The 22,033-nt window shown below is 38.1% G+C and overlaps 1 protein-coding gene across 4 annotated transcripts in view; it reads left to right on the top strand.

Annotated features, from left to right (window-relative positions):
- Positions 1-22,033, top strand: part of SBF2 (SET binding factor 2) — a 465,129-nt gene that overhangs the window by 330,257 nt on the left and 112,839 nt on the right. The window lies entirely within an intron of this gene.

Genomic DNA, 22,033 nt, shown 5'->3' with positions numbered 1-22,033 from the left:
GAAAGCTTTTCCTTTAAGAACAGGAACTAGACAAGGATGCCCATTCTCACCACTCCTATTCAACATAGTGTTGGAAGTACTAGCCAGAGCAATCAGAGAAGAGAAGGAAATAAAGGGCATCCAGATTGGAAAAGATGAAGTCAAACTGTCCCTGTTTGCAGATGACATGATCCTATATATCGAACAGCCTAAAACCTCTACAAAAAAACTGTTGGAATCGATAAATGATTCCAGCACAGTAGCAGGATACAAAATCAACACACAAAAATCAGTAGCATTTCTTTTCTCCAATAGTGAACATGCAGAATGAGAAATCAAGAAAGTCTGCCCATTTACAATAGCCACCAAAAAAATAAAGTACTTAGGAATTGAGTTAACCAAGGAGGTGAAAAATCTCTATAATGAGAACTACAAACCACTGCTGAGAGAAATTAGAGAGGATACAAGAAGATGGAAAGATATCCCATGCTCTTGGATTGGAAGAATCAACACAGTGAACATGTCCGTACTACCTAAAGTGATATACAAATTCAATGCAATCCCCATCAAAATTCCAAAGACATTTTTCTCAGAAATGGAAAGAACTATCCAGACATTTATATGGAACAATAAAAGACCACTCATAGCCAAAGCAATGCTGAGCAAAACAAATAAAGCTGGAGGCATAACACTACCTGACTTTAAGCTATACTACAAAGCTATAATAACCAAAACAGTATGGTACTGGCATAAAAACAGACACACTGATCAATGGAATAGAATAGAGAATCCAGAAATCAACCCACACACTTACTGCCATCTGATCTTTGACAAAGGCACCAAGCCTATTCACTGGGGAAGGGACTGCCTCTTCAGCAAATGGTGCTGGGATAACTGGATATCCATATGCAGGAGAATGAAACTAGATCCATACCTCTCACCGTATACTAAAATCAACTCAAAATGGATTAAGGATTTAAATACACACCCTGAAACAATAAAACTTCTTAAAGAAAACATAGGAGAAACACTTCAGGAAATAGGACTGGGCACAGACTTCATGAATACAACCCCAAAAGCACGGGCAACCAAAGGAAAAATAAACAAATGGGATTATATCAAACTAAAAAGCTTCTGCACAGCAAAAGAAACAATTAACAGAGTTAAAAGACAACCAACAGAGTGGGAGAAAATATTTGCAAAGTATACATCTGACAATGGATTAATATCCAGAATATGTAAGGAACTCAAACAACTGTACAAGAAAAAAACAAGCAACCCAATTAAAAAATGGGCAAAAGAGCTAAGAAGGCATTTCTCTAAGGAAGATATACAAATGGCCAACAGACATGTGAAAAAATGCTCAGCATCACTCAGCATCCGGGAAATGCAAATCAAAACCACACTGAGATACCATCTAACCCCAGTTAGGATGGCTAAAATCCAAAAGACTATGAATGATAAATGCTGGCGAGGTTGCAGAGAAAAAGGAACTCTCATACATTGTTGGTGGGACTGCAAAATGGTGCAGCCTCTATGGAAAATGGTATGGAGGTTCCTCAAACAATTGCAGATAGATCTACCATACGACCCAGCTATCCCACTGCTGGGAATATATCCAGAGGAATGGAAATCATCAAGTCGAAGGTATACCTGTTCCCCAATGTTCATCGCAGCACTCTTTACAATAGCCAAGAGTTGGAACCAGCCCAAATGTCCATCATCAGAGGAGTGGATACGGAAAATGTGGTACATCTACACAATGGAATACTACTCAGCTATAAAAACGAATGAAATACTGCCATTTGCAACAACATGGATGGACCTTGAGAGAATTATATTAAGTGAAACAAGTCAGGCACAGAAAGAGAAATACCACATGTTCTCACTTATTGGTGGGAGCTAAAAATTAATATATAATTCACACACACACACACAAAAAAAAAAAAAAAAAAAAACGGGGGGGGAAATATAACAACCACAATTACTTGAAGTTGATATGACAAGCAAACAGAAAGGACATTGTTGGGTGGGAGGGAGGGGAGGGAGGATGGTGGGAGGGAGGGGAGGGAGGATGGTGGAAGGGAGGGGAGGGAGGAGGGAGGGAGGTTTCGGTGATGGGCCACAATAATCAATCACATTGTATATCGACAAAATAAAAATTTTTTAAAAATTAAATTAAATTAAAAATAAATAAATAAATAAATAAATAAATTTTTTAAAAAATAAATAAAGTGCAAATATCCCTCCCTCCTTCCCTTTCTTCCTTACTTCCTTCCTTCCCTTCTTTCCTCCCTCCCTGTGTGTAGGCACAATTAAGCAGGCTCAGGCAGGCCAGTAATGGAAGCCAGACAGAAACTGAGCCTCATAATTGTAAACATGTAATTTAAATGAGGTGGTATTGGTGGCCCAGTGGAGTCAGGATATTGTTTACAGTTAGAAGAATGAGCAAATAAGTAAATATATTGAGGATAATAGTAGCCAGGTTTTTCACTGATAGAGAAGGAGGCACATATATGGACAAGGAGAACATTAGACTGAACCCTTTGGTTTTGAATAAATTAGAGCTAATGATACCAACTCATGGTTACTTATATATAGATACTAAAATACATATAGGTGGAAATGTGTATGTCTGTGTGTATATGTATGAGGGGGGAGGGGGAATGCATATACATATTTCCTGGCTCTGTTTACTGAGAGGGTCTGGCAACAGAGACACCTCATAGCAATACGCACAACTAGTGTTCAAATCATGGCTTCTAAATACGAGTCTCCACTAAAAAGTAATAGGGCTCCTTGATGAAATGACTAGCACCAGGAGTAGGGCAAAGAAAATATAAGAGCTTAGAACATCTTTTTATTCCGCAAAGTACGGAAGTGCAAAAAGAATGAATAAACTCCAGTTGGACTTTTTTAAGACTGTAGTTAAATATATATAACATAAATTTACTATTTTAAGCATTTTTAAGTATACAATTAAGTGGCATTAAGAACTGTAGGGAAGTTTGTTTAAACTTTCCCTCTGAATGTACTGTAATTGAGTCTGCTGAAATAAGCTTACAAAAACAGATTAACAGGAGAAAAGGCATAGAAATATATTAACTTGCAAAGGCTTGAGAGTCATACAAAGTATGAAACTCAAAGGAAGGCCAGATGGTTGCAGCTTAAACACTCTCTTCATACAGGAAAAGGAAGTGCGGGATGTAGGCAATTTTACAAGAAGAGTAAATGATTTGTAGGGGAGTTGGATAGGCCTGAAGAACAAGCAATCACTTTGCACAAAGTTTCTCTGGGCTCTGGGAGAGGTGGCAAACAAGTTATGGGGAAGAGGAGGGGAGGAACTGTGCTGTAAACAAAGGTTGTCTTATGCAGATCAAGTCTCTCAGGTAGCAGCCCTCAGAAGAATAGATGAAAAGTCTGTCTGGGTGGGCATGGTGAGAACCTCCAGTTTCTTCTTCAGTGATTCAGACTTTCCCTGGTTAATGAGATTGCAGTCTGGGGACTGAAGACAGTTGTATTTCTTTTGGAAGAACTTCCCTCAACAAGATAAAGAAACCTCAGAGAGAGCCCCATGCTAAGGTGGGGGAAACAAGGGAAGGTCAGAGAGCCCTTGATTCTGAGGCAAATTCTAAAGCCTTACAGTTTCCTTTAATTCAAAGTGTTCAGCATGTCAAAGCTCCATACTTTGGGGTATTGTTTTCTGAGCCCCAACAGTACATTCATACTGTCATGCAACCATTACCACCATACATCTCCAGAACTTTTTTCATCTTCCCAAACTGAAACTCTATATCAATTAAGCAGTAACTTTCTTTTCCCCCCTCTCCCAGCTCCAGGCAACCACTATTCTATTTGTGTCTCTGAATTTGGCTACTCTGGGTACCTAATATAAGTGGAATCATGCAGTATTTGTCCTTGTGCAACTGGACTGGCTTATTCCATTTAGCATGATGCCCTCAAGGTTTATCCATGTTGTGTCAGAATTTCCTTCCTTTTTAAGGCTAAATTATATTCCATTTTGTGTACATACTACGTATTGTTTGTCCATTCATCTGTCAGTGGACATTTTAAGCTGCTCTACCTTTTGCTCATTGTAAATAATGCTACTATGAGCGTGAGTGTGCAAATATCTTTTTAGGTACCTGCTTTCAGTTCTCCTGGATATATACCCAAAAAGTAGAATTGATGGATCATATGATAATTTTATTTTTAATTTTTTGAAGAATTGTTGTACTGTTTTCCTTAGTAGCTTCATCATTGCACATTCCTACCAGCAGTGCACAAGGATTCCAATTTCTTCACATCCTTGGCAACACTTCTTATATTCCGTTTTGTTGATCCTAATGTATGTGAAGTAGCGTCTCATTGTGATTTTGATTTGTGTTTCCCTAATGGTAGTGGTGTTGAGTATCTTTTTGATCAGTGACATTAAGTGCAAGCTACAGCAAAGCAGCACCTGACCCTACCTCTGGGCACAAGCGTGGGTGCTGCTTTACTTCCATTTTCCAATCTCAAGCAACTCTAACTCAGCAACATACAGAGAAGGGAATTCTGGATATCATAGTTCCAGCTTAGCTAAATTGACACCATACAAAGTCACCACACTCTTCTTCTCAGTCAATACCCTAATTTAATATAAGACCTATGAGGTTGTGAACTCAGTTTGTCTTATAACTCCATCACCTATAACATTGGACTTTGTGTATGGTATTTAAACATCTCAACCCTGCAGCTGCTAGGTCTTACTTGATTTATATTTTAGAGCAGTCATAGAAATGTTCTTTTTCCTTACCCGAACCTGTGGTAGGAGCTCATTGAGCTCTTTCTCCAAATTCCCTAGCTATACTTTAAGTAAAACAATGGACTAGCCCGATTATTCTTATTTGAACTAAAATGTTATATGGCAGCAACTATTTGGTTATTTATAGGCAATTGATTGTAGTTGTCTATAAGTGATAATTTAAGTAGTTGTTTTGCCATTGTATGCCATGGACTACCAGTTACTCAGCAACCCCTGGCAAAAGACTTATTAATACTTTTAAATCTAATCAGTTCAAAAAACTAATTCCACTTTCCCATCCTTAAGGTACTTTTGTCCTGAAACAACTTGTGGTACAGGTCAGGAAAATCCTTAAGTAGCACTCTTCATTTTCTTCAAGTCTCTGATATTAGGTTTATCTCAGTTACATCTGTCTAAAATATTCTAGGCAATGAAATAATTGCTTTTGCAATGGAATTTAAAATAGTATCTTACCTAGTTATATCAAATTTCATTGAGTTTTTATTATGTATATATATGAGATAGTTAATGGAAATTTAAGACTGTTGGCAATTGCAGATTTGACTATTGCTATGTGACTATTTAAAAACAACCCATGATATATAGTAATTTGTATTTTTGCCTAAGCAGAAATTTGAGTTGTACTGTAATGCTAGATAGAATAAGCTAGTGAAAAACTTAGCTAGTATGTAAACTTTGCTAATCACTACCCATTCTGCATCTCAATTTGGTCTTGTTTTCTAGTAGTCATTGTGTTACTCATGAAATTCTGTTTTTGAAATATATAGTACTTATGATATATATATTGTTTTTAAAAAATAATGAAACACACCTGTGTACTCAACACTCATTTTGAGAAACAGCACATTAATATTGAAGTCCCTGGGAATATTTTTACTGATGTATAAGCCCATTCCTCTATTAAAGGATAATTCATTGCCCCAGTGTTGTAACTAAAAAACAGTGTTGTAGGGACCATTCTTAATATAAGTCTCCCAATGCATTTGTGTTAGAATTTCTCTTGGATAAATACATAGGAATGAAATTGCTAAGTCAAGAGTATATGCAACTTCAGCTGTACTAGATTATGACAAATTATTTTCCAAAATGGTATTACAAATGTGCAGTTGACCCTTGAACAACATGGGGGTTAGAGGTGCTGACCCCCTCGCACAGTTGAAAATCCATGTATATAACTTTTGACTCTTCCAAAAACTTAACTAATAGCGTACCGTTGACCAGAAGCCTTACTGATAACATAAACAGTCGATTAACATATATTTTATATGTTAAATGTATTATATACTGTATTCTTATGATAAAGTAAGCTAGAGAAAAGAAAATCTTATTAAGAAAATCATAAGGAAGATAAAATACATTTACAGTACTGTACTGTATTTATCAATACCGTAAGTTTATATCATCTATTTACAAGATGAATCATCTGTCAGTACCTACATCAATATTGTCTTACATATACAAAACACTGTAAATGTTACACATATTACTAACACTGGATATCAAAAATGGAAAGATAATGTGAAAAAGAAATCCATATTAATTTACCGGTAAAACAATTCATGCATTGATAATGAAGCAGCAGCAATATGATTACTTTGTGGTAGCCTAGCATAAATGATATGATCGCTTCACTGCAGCCTAGCCTATACACTACTGAATGAATCATTATAAAAATTTTATGGCATATAGTGTTATAGTTATATTCATAATACAGCATTGGAAACATGATTACATTTTTTAAAAAAACTACTTACCTATGGGCCCCGTGGCTCACTCAGGAGAGTGCGGCGCTGGTAGCGCCGAGGCCACAGGTTCGGATCCTATATACAGATGGACGGTGCGCTCACTGGCTGAGCGTGGTGCAGACCACACCGTGCCAAGGGTTGCGATCCCCTTACTGATCAAAAAAAACAAAACAAAATCAAAAAAACTACTTACCTATGATAATAGGCTGTTATGCACTTTCTCCGATTAGAAGAGACAGACATATTGTATGGTAATGTAATTCTTTGAAAGCAAAGTTATAAAACACTAAAAAAACTAACATTATTAATTTTATATTAAATATAACTCATCTTATTACTATGTAAGGATAGGCTGTCCACTTCCATACAGTTCTTGCATGTGATGTTCTACATAGTCAATACTTATGTGATGATGACACAAAATGTCTCCTCCAGTTCTTACCGTACAGGGATTAGATTTTCACATGAAGACATTCACACACACACACAACAGATGTTTATTAACTGTATAACATGATTATTATTAACAACTCATTAAGTAGAGGTGGATCATCATAAAGGTCTTCATCCTCATTGTCTTACATTGGGTAGGCTGAAAAGGAGGAAGAGAAGGGATTGGTTTTGCTGTCTCAGGGGTATGAGAGGCGGAAGAGGTGGAAGAGGTTGGGGAAGCAGGAGAGGCAGGCACACTTGGTATAACTTTACAGAAATATATCATAATTTCTGTCTGACTATTTTGCTTTTTCATTTTTCTGAAAATGCTTCTATATGGTACCAGTCCTTCTTCCACCATCTGCTTTAGTTTCAGGTCCCATATCATAGAAGGAAGGGTTCAGGTCATAAAAGTAGTCAAAAGCAGTCATGAATAATTGGAACCCTTCTGCCAGATTGTCATGTCAATTTGTTTCTGGCACTGCTTCTTCTGTGTCTGATCTTCCTCAGCATCTGCATTGGTTAGGAAGTGCACATCTCCATCAAGTTGTCTTCTTTTAATTCCTCTGGTGTGGTACTCTTGAATTTCCCCAAGATCCATGTCTTGAAGCCCTTCACTCCCCACCTTTTTTGCCTTATCCACAATCTTTTTAACAGTTTTCTTGATTGGCTCTGTCATAAATCCTGTGATGTCATGCACAACATCTGAACACAGTTTTGTCCAACGGGAATTTATTGTTCCAGACTTGATGGCTTTCAGGGTTTTTTCTATAACAACAATGGCATCTTCAATGGTGTAATCCTTCCAGGCTTTCATGATGTTCTTTCTGTCAGGGTTCTCTTCCATAGCATTGACAATCCTTTGCATAGAGTACTGTGTATAATCAGCCATAATGTCTTCATGACCCCCAATCTAGATGCTGAATTAGAGGCATTGTGTTTGGAGGCAAGTAGAACACTTCAGCACCTTTGGTATTGAACTCATGGTGTTCTGGGTGGCCAGGGGCATTGTCCAATGTCAAAAGAACTTCAAAAGGCAGTCCCTTACTGGCAAGGTACTTTCTGACTTCAGGGACAAAACATCGATGGAAGCAATTCGGAAAAAGGTTCTCATTGTCCGGGCCTTCTTGTTGTATGAACAAAAGACGGGCAGTCAGTGTTCATCTTTCTCCTTCAAGGTTCGGCATTTAGCAGCTTTATAGTTAAGGGCAGTCCTGATCATAAACCCAACCACATTTGCATAAAACAGTAGAGTTAGCCTGTCACTTCCTGCCTTAAATCTTGGTGTTCACTTCTCTTCCCTACTAATAAGTGTCCTTTTGTTCCAGAATAGGGCACTTTTGTTTGCATTAAAAACCTGTTCAGGCAGATATTCTTTCTCCTCTTTGATTTTCTTAATGGCATCTGGGAGCTCGTCTGCTGCCCCTTGGTCAGCAGAACCTGCTTCTCCTGTTATCTTGACAATATTTTAAACTAAACCTCTTTCTAAAATCACCAAAGCATCCTTTGCTGGCAGTAAGTTGTTAGCTTTAGATCCTTCACTTTCCTTTATGTTGTCATATAACAACTTTGCTTTTTCTCAAATCATATTAGAGTATATAAGTATGCCTTTCTAATAGCAATTCTGCACCCACATAAAAGTTGCATTTTCAACAGCAGAGATAAAGGTATTTCACAAAAAGTGTAAAATTTTCATGCCAGCTTGCATAACTGCAAAGACAGCTTCACACATTTCCTTTTTTTTTTTTTTTTTATGATGGTCCTTGTGCTAGATTCATTTATCTTGAAATGGCAGGCAACCTAGCTGCAGACCTCAATCTATGGTTCATACCAAACAATTCAACTTTTTCTTGTAACGTCATGACTTTTCTCTGCTTCTTGGGAGCACTTACAGCATCACTAGTGCCACTTCGTATGGGTCCCATGATGTTATTCAAGGTTTATGAACACAATGAAAAATATGCAAGAACTGCAAGAGATCACTTTTTACTGTGATATACAGCATGCTGGAGAAATGCACTGCTCATGCAGAGTGTTTTAAGTAGATGCAACACTTGAGATCACCACAATAGCAATAGGAGGGAGCTACAAAATTATTACTGTACTACACTATGTACTATAGTTAATTTTATGCAGTTATGATTTAATACTGCATCCTTACCTTTGTTTACTTTTCTCTCAACTGTGCATTGTGCCATGTCTGTAAATATTTGTGTGCACAAGTGTTTATAAATTTTAACTTTTTATAAGAGATTTGTGTACACTTTATGATAGTAAATGATAAAGTAGACTAGTATCTACATATATTTTATGCATTCATGACATATCTTTCTCTTAATTTTCTTGATATTTCTAGGCTATGTGGTTCGTCTGAAAGTTTTTTCAAATTGTCCCAAATCTCCAAAAATTTTCCAACTTATTTATTGAAAAAAATCTGCACATAAGTGGACCCATGCAGTTCAAACCCATTTTGTTCAAGGGTCAACTGTATACTCTTAAAGCAATGTATGAGAGTTTTTATTGCTTCATATCCTTGCCAACTTTTGATATTAGAAATTCTGAATTTTCAAATTCTGCCAGTCCAGTGATTATTAAAGGGCTTATCATTGTAGTTATAATTTGCATTTCCCTGATGACTAATAAATGGAATAATTTTTCATGTTTATTGGCTTTGCATGTTTTTCTGTGTAGGAAAATGCCAATTTGCTTCTTTTACCCTTTTTTCTTTTGCATTGTTTCTGTTTTTCTCATTGATTTTTAGGAGTTTTTAATATGTTCTGAACACCAATTCTTTGATAATTATACATGTTGCAGGTATCTCTTCCTAGTTTGTGGTTGTCTTTTCTCTGTATTTCTGATGCCTTTTGATGAATATAAGTTTATAATTTTAATGTAGTCAACTTTATTAATCATTTTCTTCATGTTTGGACACTTTTTTATGTCTTCTGCAAGAAATCCTTCCCTACCATGAAGTGATAAAGATATTCTCATATTCCCTTAAAATGTTTAATAATTTTGCCTTTCATATTTAAGTCCTTAATCTATCTGAAGTTGATTTTTTAAATTGAAACACAATTATACATGTTTGTGAGGTACAGAGTTGAACATCAATACCTGTGTATAATATGTGATGATGATTAAATCAGGATAATTAGCATATTCATCATTAAGAAATATAAGCATTCTTTGTGTCCATTGATTGACCAATTTCTCACCAACCCCTCTGAAATTGATTTTTGTGAATTGCATGAGATAGAAGGCCAGTTAATTTTTTTTCCAAATAAATAACCAGTTGTTCCAGAACCATTTTTTTTATACTATATCCTTTCTCCACTGATTTGCAGTGGCCCCTTTCTTATACATCAGATTTCTATAAATACATGGGTCTGTTCCAGATTTCTATTTTGTTTATCTATTTGCCTATTTATGCAGAGCATCACATAGCCTTAATTAAAATTTTATGATAACTTTTAATATCTGCCAAGGCAAGTCCTCGTGCTATATCTTCCTAAGAAATGTCAAGCCTATTCTTTGTCCTTTTCCATATAACTTTAGAATAACATTATTAACTTCCATGGGAAACTCTATTGGGACTTTGATTAAAATTTAATTGGATCTATAGATTAATGTAGGAAGAAATGACATTTTCGCAACTCTTCCTGTCCATAAATGTGGTGTATTTCTTAGTATATCTAGGCCTTTAATGTCTTTCATAACATTTTATGATTTTCTCCATGAGAGTCTTACTCATCATTTGTTAAATTTATTCCTAGTTACACTATTTTTGTTGTTGGTATTATAAATGCTATATTCTTTTTTGGAAATTTATTTATTTGTTTGTTTATTTTAAGAAAAAGGAATTTTATTAATATTATTTTTTATATTCTGGGATGTTGTTATGGAGCAGTTGAGAGGGAGGGGGAGACGGGAAGGGGAAGGAAATGAGATGGAAGAAGGAGGGAGGAGGAGGGGCAGGAATGAGGCCTGTGGAACCACCCTTGTTCCCCCAGGGGAGACGGGGGGGGGCTTCCAGTGGTGACTTGGTCATTGCTGGGCTGGGTGCAGATGTCAGGGGGGTGTGGAAAAGCCCTTGTCCCCAAACATCCCAGCTCGGAAACCCGGGGCCCTTCTTGCTGTGGCTTGGTCGTCATCACTGGACTGGTTGCACGTGTCGGGGGTCCGCAGCTGAGGCCTCCTACAGTGCCTGCTTGGGAGAGCACAGGGTGCTTCCTGCAGTGGCATGGTGGTTGTCGCTGGGCTGGTTGCATGTGTCAGGTGGGTGTGACTGAGTGCCTCAGCTCCTCACCAATCCGGGTAGGGAGAGACTGGGGTGCTTCCTGTGGTGGCCGTGTGTCACCACTGGGCTGGCTGTGGGTGTCAGGGGGGCCTGGCCAAGGCCTGAGGACCCCCACCACCCTGGCTCAGGAGAGCCTGGGGCACTTCCTGTGGGGGCTTGGTGGTCGCCACTGGGCTAGCTGCGTGTGTTGGGGGATATGGCCAAGGCCCCAGGCCCCCCACCGCCCCAGCTCGGGAGAGCCCTGGGCGCTTCCTGCAGCAGCTCAGTGGTTGCCACTGGGCTGGCTGTGTGTATTGGGGGTGAGGGGTATGGCCAAGGCCTAAGGCCCCCACCTCCCTGACTGGGAGAGCCTGAGGCACTTCCTGCAGTGGCTCGGTGGTCACTGCTGGGCTGGCTGCATGTGTCAGGAAGGCGTGGCTGAGGCCCTCATCCCCCACCCTCGGGATTGATTGCAGGTGTTGGGGGCATTGCTGAGGCACCCAGCCCTCCCTCATTTCTGCCTTGGTATCCCAGGGGACTTCCAGTCCTTCAAGGTGTTATAGGTGTTCTTTGGTGAAATGAGACCTTTACTAGTTAATATGAAACTTTGTCTCTGGTTGTGGGTACTTTGTTTCTTCTTTTAGTTCTGTGTTGGGTTATTTGCTGTTTCCTCCATTTAAACTCTGCACTAGAACTAATTTGTTGTCCTTTGCTTACTTCTAAAATGGGGGAACTTCCTGTGGGGGCCAGTACTTGAGCTCTGTGGTTGAGATAAATTGCTGCTTTGCTGCTGATTCCCTAGGGAAGGCTTTTTGGGCAGCTCATGTTTTAATGGTTGATTTTATAGGTACTTCCGGCTCTCAAGAGATCTGAAACTCTAGTCTGGGCCTGAGTCTTTTCAGCAAACTGTACCCCCCTCAGTTCTATATTCCTAACCAGTCTCCTCTGAGTGGTCCTTCACTGATCGGGGGCAGATCAGCTGTCCTTGCTGTGCCCCAGTGTTTTCCCAGTGGGCCCATCTCCCCCACCACACATGCTACGAACACTTCCCATGGGACGGGCCCATGCACTAGTCCCTTGCAATGACTCACCGGCCTCTGAGTGGCTCCTTTTCTTCAGTTGTTATGGCTCTTCGCCCCTAAGTGAGTCCACAGGAACGCTGTTGGTGGTCTTCCTGGCCTGGGGGTCACCAAGGCCCTCTTCTCCCCTGCTGCCTCCAAGCAACTTCATCCGGAGGGCACAGCTGCGGCTTTTGCCAGCTCCTGCTCCATGCACTTAGCAGCTCCAGCCTGGAAGCAGCCAGGGCTCAAAACGGTCCAAGTGGTTTTTTTCTCTCTCTCATCATGGCTTCTGCCTTCATGCACTCCATGGGTCTCTCCCCTTCCCCTGAGCTTTAGCGGCCCCAGCTTGGCTGTCATTGCTTTTTTATAGTTGTAAATCGGTTGATTTGTAGGCCAGAGTGACACTGGGGGACTGTCTGTTCCTCCATCTTGACTGGAAGCCTGGGTTAAAGGGAACTTTCTCAATCAGATAAATAAAAGACAGTTGGCCCTTTATATCTGTGGGTTCCACTGTCGAAAATTAAAATGCAAACCACACACTAGGAGAAAATATTGGCAAAACATATCTGTTAAAGGACTTATATCCAAAAATATGTAAAGAATCCTTTCAACTCAAAACAAGGCACTTAATTTTTTTTTAATGGATAAGAGAATTGAACAGACACTTTATCATAGAGGATATATGGGTGGTAAATAAGCACATGAGAATATGTTCGATATTTTTTGCTATCAGGGAAATGCAAATTAAACCTTGAAGAGATACAACTACCCACCTTTTAGGATGGCTAATATTAAAGAGACTGAAAATACTAAGTTCTGGCAACGATGCAGAGTTACTAGAAGTCTCAAATAAAATGGTACCGCTAGTATGGAAAACAGTTTGGCAGTTTCTTATGAAGTTAAACATATACTTACCATGTGATTAAGCAATCCCATTCATAGCTATTTACTCTTAAATAATGAGCACTTATGTGAACACAAAAACCTGTACATGAATGTTAATTAGCAGCTCTATTCATGATTGTCAAAACTTGGAGACAACCCATATGTCCTTCAACACAGAAATGGTAAACAAGCTGGTACATGCATACAATGGAATACTACTCAGCAATAGAAATGAACTGTTATGTATACTACAATGCAAATGAATCTCAAAAACAAATATCCTGAGTTAAAGAAACCACTCTTAAAGGGTTATAGGTGATATAATTTCATTTATATAACATTCTCAAAAGGACAAAACCATAGTGTCAGAGAAGAGACCAGTAGTTACCATGGATTTGGGGTAGGGAGAGGGCATAACTATAAATAGCAATAAGAAATTTTGTGGGGTGTATTAGTCCATTTTCTGTTGCTTATAACAGAATACCTGAAACTACATAATTTATAAGAAAATGAAATTTATTTCTTACAATTTGGAGGCTGGGAAGTCCAAGGTCCAGAGGGGCATATCTGGTGAGGGTGGCCATCTTCTTGGAGACTGTACAGAGTCCCATGGCAGTGCAGATTATCACATGGCAAGGATGGTAAGAGAATATTTGTTAATGTGCTCACTTGCTCTCCTTATAACACCACCACTCCACACCACCCGTGATAATCCATTAAACCATTAACCCATTACTCCATGAACGGATTAACCCATTCGTGAGAACACTGCCCTTACGTTCCAATCACCTCTTAAAGGTTCAACCTTTCAACACTGCCATATTGAGAATTAAACTCCCACAGGAGTTTTGGAGGGGACAAACATTCAGATCATAACATGGGGTGACAGAACTGTTCTGTATTCTGATTCTGATGGTGATTACATGGATCTATATTTGTGCTAAAATTCATAGAACTGTAGAACTAAAAATCAAGTTAATTTTACTATGTTATTTTAAAATATAAAATAAAATAATTTTTTTAAATTATTTTTCCTCAGAACTCTGAAAACTTTGCTCTCCATGGTTTTCTATCATCTAGCATCATTGAGCTTTTTTTTTTTAACCTGATTATTGTTTCTTTGTAGAAAACCTGCTCTCTTTGATTTTTGTTTTTGGGGGTTTTTTTCCCTCTAACAGTTTTTAGGATCTTTTATTTTTGGTGTAATGAAATTATAGCACAATATCGGTATGGGTGTTTTTCATTTATCCTACTAGACACTTATTGGACTCTTTGCATCTGAAGACTAAATTTATTTTTCATTATTTCTTTTACTTTCTCCCACCTGCTTCCTCCGTTCTCTATTTCCATTACTCCTGTTAGGCATATTTTAGAAGCTTTAACTTCATCCTCTATATTTATTAATTTTTTAAAATTCCTTAATATAGAGGTAAAATAAAAGGATGCCATGAGAAAAAATATACATATTTACAGCTCTTCCTTTGCATTTTAATTTTAGCAATCACATTTTAAATTTTCAATTGCTTTTTCATAGATATAGTGCAGTTTCAAACTTTCATGAGGATATTATTTATAATTTAATGGAAGATTTCTTCTTTTACCTGAATTAGACATTTCCACAGATACCATTTTTAGATTCAGTTCAATACATTATTGCATTTGAGAGGAAAGAGAATATAGAGGTTTAAAGCACAAATACTGGAGTGAGACTACTTGGGTTCAAATTCCAGCTCTGCCATTTGTGGCCATGTAATTTCAGGCAAATAATTTAACCTCTGAGTGTCTTTGTTCCTTCACCAACAAAATTAACTAATTATAGCATCTACCTCATAGAGATGTTGTAAAGATTAAATGAAATAATTTTTGTAAATTCATATGTAGAATGTATCTGATACTGAGTAAACACTCAGTAAATGTTAGCTAGTATTACTGTGTGCCAGGTGCAATGTTCTAACTTCTAGGCATATAAACTTCAAACAAATTTGGTCCATTCACTCAAAAAACTTAAAACAAAGCTTGATATTATTGTCAAGCTTAGCATTCACTTTCTATCTTAATGGGACATATAAATACCACAGTGTTCAAAATCCTGATACATTCTCTTTGGTTTTATAAGTTTATTTAGTATTAAAATATAACCCAAGGCTTTTGCCTATCCTTTTGTCTATTTTGTGCTTAGCATTATACATGGAAAGAGCAGGGAAATATGGGGGCCTGCATGTGGACGTGCCAAGGAGAAAGCAAGTAATTGACAAAGCAGGGCATGGCCAGTCTTCTTAAGGATATTAGACATGGTAGGAATAACTGTCATGTGGAATACAAGATGATAAAGCAGGCTTATTAGAGCTGAGGCTTATTGGCGGGGGGGTGTCGGGGTCGGGTCCACACCATGAAGGCCTTGCAAGCCTGGCGGAAGAGTTTGGTCATTATTCTGCAACGGTCAGAACATAGCTGAAATTTTTGATCAGGAGAATAATATGATATAAAGAGGTATTTTTGCTTTTAGTGTCTGCCCTTAGGTAGAAGATACAAGTATTTCAACATTTTGGACAATTCAGAATTTTTTTTCTGAGCTACGTCTATCTAATCTGAACTCTAAAGGAAAGTCAGTTCTGTAATACTTTGTGCCTTTTGTTCCCATTTTTTTTTTTAATGTTTAAATATTAACATTTTTGAGAGACTCCAAAGTTTTGTGAAATAGGAATGTTGGCCATGTCAGTTCAAAGGTTTGTAGGTTAAAAGTGTGAAGTAATTGAGGTTAGTGGGAAATTAAAATCGCAGGGCTCACTCTTCAATTGTAGCAGGAAAATTAAAGGTAAGTTACATAGCAAAGTTCAGAATAAAACATGTATAAGTATTCAAGTCCTTGCAAGTTTATAAATTGCCTGGTATGTTTGTAACTACAATGCTATTATTTGGCCAAAGGACAGGGGACTAAAGAATGTGTATTTATAGACTGATTCCCCAATAGATAACTGCACTATCCTGGAATGCTCTTGCTGTGTCAATAGTTGTAGACTTATTGTTTTAAAATTTTTCCATCTTTCAACCTAATTAACTTAGAATGTCTCTAACATGATTTGCAAAGAATTTTATATTTATATTTTGCAATCAGCATTTGACTGGCTCACAGGTTTGAGACATGCACTACAATGTGTAAACATTTTGTAAGATAATAAATAGCTCTTTCTACTCTAAATGTTTTATGATTGCCAGTTCCCTGATAATTGGTCATGGACTGAAATTCCCCATTGTTTAATTTTTTTAATTTGTGGAAAATTTTTATAAATGAGTGTGTGGGGCTTCTATCACAGCTGTTGTCATTTAAAGTTTGGACAGAATCATTACAAATGAAGCCCTGCTGTGAAATCAAAGTCAAAAGGCATCTTGGCATCTCAACCATTTCCTTGGGAGAAGATTACAGCTCAAGTCTGTTGAACTTTATTGCCTTGGGCCTCATGATAGTCTTCAGAAACATGCAAGGCATTTCTGTTAAAGAAATTCAGATGTGCTAGGACACAAATGACATTCTTTTGCATAGCAGTGTCCTAAGGGGGTAAGGAATAAGTCAGGAAGAAAAAAGATGATTCACACTTTTTGCTGTGTTCTGGGATTATTTTATAAAATCCGTGGAGATGACAGAAACAATGCAGTGATACCACATAGTAAAAAGATACGGTGTTTTCCTACATGGCCTAACTGTATTTTTAAATAAAAACCTGAATATGACTTCAAAGTAATGAATTGCCTTCAGTTGATCTTTATCATCCTCTTTCAAAGAAGTTCTCATTGATTCATATTTCTTTTCTGTTTTTCTATCCTCTACCTTCCTTTCACTCATGCACACTTTATTCCTAGAGGCATGACTAAGGAGGAGATGTTACTCAGATAATTCTAATAGTCACTCTTTTTATATCTAATACTGATGTTCTTGAATTAAAACCAAAGATCACTTGATCTAATTTAAGATCTATCCAACCAGTAATGAGACTCCAACAAAGGTCCCACAAAGACATCATAAAAGAACATAGTTGTCCTCAAATTTAAGGATGTAGACCATTCGGCCTATCTTAGCCCTTTAAAATGTGTTCTTATTTGTCATTTGTTGTCTCTCTTGGCCTAAAGAGTTTCCTATGTTCATTAGCTACAACATGCCTGGCATATAGTAGGTACTCTAAATATTTGTTGAATGAATGAAAATTTTTATTCTAAGGAGTATCCTTCTAATTACTCTCAACACTCATTCTGGAAATCTAAGACCTAGCAAGATCATTTGTTCGATTTTTTAGCTTTATGACATTCTGAAAAGACATTACTCATTCAACAGCTTGCCATAAATATTGATACTGCTTCTTATTTGCTGCTATAAAAATGCCATCAGTAGTAGATCTGCAACATAACCAGCGCCACTTTAGAAAGGCCCAAGTACAAAATGGCGCTGCTCACCTCCTCCCCGCTTCCCTTTACAAGAAGCCTCCTGACTTAAACAGAAACCCCTTTTGCTTCCTCAAGGATGCAGTTCTCCACCCCAGTCCACATTAGCATAATGACCCCCCTTGATGGTATCAGCCAGCCCTTGGTGCATTATATAAGCTCTACCACCCTCACACCCGGCTCTGTCCCCCATTTTCAGGGCAGCCCAATGCTGCCTGCCACTTTGATCACATACCGGCAGATTTCTTTCTTTAATAAAGCTTGAACGGTACCCAGCATCTCAGCTCACTTTCTTTCAATCAGATTGCTTATAGTTTAGTAAGGAGACAAATAAGTAAATAGATAATTACAATATAGTGTGATATACTAAGCATTTTTTAGCCTCAGTGACAATAACTTAACATTTGAGTATGTACTATGTGCCAGGTACAGTTTTAAGTGTATGCACTATTTTTAACTTAATTGCGTTATGATCTGACAACTATGTCTGTGTAATTCAAAAGATTTTGAAATTTACTGATACTTATTTTATGGCCCAGTATAGTATAAGGTCAATGTTTCTAAATCCATGTGAACACTTGTGGGTACGGTATTAGAGTACAGTGACTATTAGATCAAGCAGTGATCTGTTTTTGTATACAGTGTTCTATGTATATATTCATTAGTTCTAGCTTTTGAAGTATTTCTTTAAATCTGTAGGATTACTGATTTTCCTACCTGCTTGATTTATCAATTACTGAGAAATGTATATTAAAACCTTTCAGTATGATTGTGAATTTATCTTTTTATCTTTTTTTTTATGTCTGTCAATTTTTGCTTTGTATGTTTTTAGGCTAAGTCACTAAATTTATACACTTTCAAAATTGTTGGGAAAAAAATGTCTGGTAAATTGAGCAATTTATCATTATGTAATGCTTTTTTATCTCTAGTAATTCTTTTTGCCTTAAAGATTATTTTTTCTGATTATTGAAATACCTACACCAACTTCTTTTGGTAGTTTCCTGGTACATATTTTTCATCCTTTTAACTTTTGTGTATCCTTACATTACAAATAAGTTTTTTTAAACAACAAGTGTTTGGAATCAGGTTTTTGATTCAGTGACAATCTTTGTCTTTTAACCAGAACATTTGGTCCATTTGTGCTATTGTATTTGTATTTATTTCTATAATTTTATTTTGTTCTTTTCTGATTGTTTCCTTTTTCTGGGTTTCCTTTTTTCTTCTTTCTTGTTTTCCTTTGAGTTGCAGGTTGTTTTTTCTTTTCTTTTCTTTTCTTTTTTTTTTTCTATCACTCAATTTTTTTTCTTTTCTCTTTGTTCCTTTGGTGATAGTACAGAAATTTTTAAATGCTCACTTAAATTATCAAAGTTCAACTCCAGTGTACCACCTCACAAAGTCTGTCCTACCTTGATTGTATATTTTAGTTGTATCTTAAATTTTTTATTACCAAAAGACAGAATTGTCATTGTTTTATGCAGTCAATATATGTTTAGATTTACCCACATGTGTATCACTTTCTCTGCTTAATATATCCCAGACTTTCCATCTGGTGTCCTAGGTCATTCTAGGGGTTCCAGCTTTATGGTAGTTCTCCTAATGGACTTCCTACCTTAAGCAAGTGCTGGGATTTATCTCCTATCCCCTGAGTCCCTTATGTTCAAAACCAGTACTCAAATTTGCTTACCAACTGTTCTTGACATAAAATTCAGCCTTAGTGCTCTATTTTTCTCTCCAAGTTGCCACTTAATTTATATTTTCATCTAAGAATTTCTTATTTTCTTGCCAATTTATTGCTTTGCATTAACAATTTTTAAATATTTTAGCCAACATTTTCTACTTTTTTTTTAGCAAAAGTGCTTATCCAAATATGAAAACAACCATAAGCCTGGAAATAAAAGTCTGTAGCTACGTTTTAAAATGATCTTTTGGTTGGAATTCTCTCAGTAGATTTTTGATCTTAAGTCATCATTTTCCAAAATATATTCTACAACTAAATTCTTTATAAATATTTTTGGGTGGTGGCCAGTTAGCTCAGTTGGTTAGAACATAGCCTTATAACACCAAGGTCACAGCTTCAGAATCCCATGTTGGCCAGACACACACACACAAAAAAAATATATATATATATGTGTGTGTGTGTGTGTGTATATATATATATATGTATATACATATATATATATACACACACACACACACACACACATTCTCAGTTTGCTGGTTAGCTCAGTTTGTTAGAGCGTGGCCTTGTAACGCCAAGGTCAAGGGTTTGGGTCTCTATGCTGGTCATCACCGAAAGATATATACATATATGTTGTTAGTGAAATTAGGTTTGAAAATGCTGCCTACCAAATTCCTCTCATAGAGTCACAGTTAAGAACCCTGAGAATTTCTGCTGTTTTTTTTTTTTTAATTGGATCAAAATTGATTATACATATTTTGGGGGTTCAACATTGAGATATGTTGATCAAATCAATATAACTAGCATATATATTGTTACAAATTGTAATTATTCTTTATGCCCCTTTTCCAGTCTCTCCCCATCCCCCCTTCTATCACCTCTCTCCCCTCTAATTACCCTAGATTTCTTCTCTCCTTCTGAAAGAGTAATAGTTACTCTGTGGATTTATTGCCTAGATGATCTGTCCAATGCTGAGAGGTGTGGTCAGGTCCCCCAATGTTATCATAGAGTAGATGCTTCTTCTGTCACTCTGAAATGGGCTTTGTGGAGAGAGACATCCTCTTCTTTTCTTTATCTCTGCTGGTGACTCTCCTTGTGTCAATGCACTCCAGTGGCTGGCGGACCATCTGCGTGGTTGTTGTGGCTTATAGCCTCTTTCGCAGCAGCCATGGTTATTGTGGTGGCTGTGGTGGGCCACCCACATAGAAGTGATGTTTTTGGCATGCTCCTTGGTGCTGTCGCATTGTGCCTGGTTGTGGGAGGGGTTCCAGTCCCCTTCTTCATGCCTTGGGTCCCCGGGCGGGTCCCAAGGCACTGGCATGGTGTGCCTGGTTGTGAGATGGGGATCGGTCCCTGGCTCCATGCTCCAGTCCCCTAGGTGGGGCCCTAAGGTGCTGGCAGTATGCCTGACTGTGCGAGGGGGGGTTCAGTCCACAGCTCTATGCCCCGGGTCCCCAGGCGGACCCTGAGGTGCTGGCACGGAGTGCCTGGTTGTGGGAGGGGGGTCCAGACCTTTCTCCATGTCTAGGGTCCCTGACTCCATGCCTTGGGTCCCTCGGTGGGCCCAGCGGTGCTGGTGCAGTGTGCATGGTTGTTGGAGGGGGGTCTGGTCCCCTTCCCCATGCCTCGGGTCCCCAGGTAGGCCCCGAGGCACTAGCACAGTGTGCCTGGTTTTTGGGGGGTTTTACCAAAAAAAAAAGAAAGAAAGAAAAATCTTGTTTATTTTTGTTTACTCAGCATTTCCCCAATTTCCCCCCAGGTAATAGCTATCAATACTCTACAGAGACAAGATTTGCAAAACAGTTTGAAAATCTCCCCCAACTCCTCTCCCTGCCCCCTATAAAAAACTCTTATAACCCAGTATTATTGTAATACTTATTGGAGTTGAACATTCATTGCATTCTAAAACTGTGTTTTTCAGAACTGACAATGTATGAAGTTCAATTAAGAACCCTTTTAGTATCAAATGTACTCGTGCTAGACAAGACTGGCTTTAGAGTAGGTGGCCACCTCTAGGTGGCCATGACTTATGAAAGACAATCTCTTCCTTTTTTTCTCAGGGCAGTACTGCACCCTCCCCATCCCCACTGCTGGCCCTGCCAAGCCCAGTCGTATTTTAAAATAAGCCAGGGTTGTCTATCGTATATTCCCACTTTGCCTTCTGACTCTTCCTCCTGTTTTCCAGAGCCCTTGTCCCTGACACCACCGCACTTATGCAGCCCTAAGCCTCTCACTATCCTGTTCAGCCTATTCTCTTTACCCTCTCTTTCTCCCTCCCTCCCTCCCACTCCAAAATTAGTACTGGAAGCTCAAAAAACTCATATCCCCTACCTCAAGAATAGGAGGAAAGCAGTCAAGTACAAAAGCAGTGTCTAGAGGAAAGAACACCACACTGATAGGTAAATAAATCTGGACTCCAGTCGTGGCTCTACAGCTGACTTCTGTGCCTCTTTGCTCTCATCTGGAAAGGGAAAAATTGTACTAGAATAATCAATATCTTAGGCCCAGATCTGAGTTTAAAGTCAATTTATACAAATATATGAATAAGTGATGGATGGGGAATTTGTGTTTTGATGAAGATAGCTACACTGTCTAAGTTTGGGGCTTTAATCACTATACCTGACCCTCTAGAAAGCAAGTCACTTGCAGCTTTTGCTGCCCTTAGGCACTGTTCCAGGTTCTGACCTCCCTGTGGCTCACATTGTGCCCCACTGCCAGACAGAGGAAGGACTGTTAGTA

Source organism: Cynocephalus volans, chromosome 4 (genome assembly GCF_027409185.1).
Source record: "Cynocephalus volans isolate mCynVol1 chromosome 4, mCynVol1.pri, whole genome shotgun sequence".
Classification (NCBI taxonomy): Eukaryota; Metazoa; Chordata; class Mammalia; order Dermoptera; family Cynocephalidae; genus Cynocephalus; species Cynocephalus volans.
The sequence above is the reverse complement of the archived record's forward strand: the minus strand, read 5'-3'. Positions and strand labels throughout refer to the sequence as shown.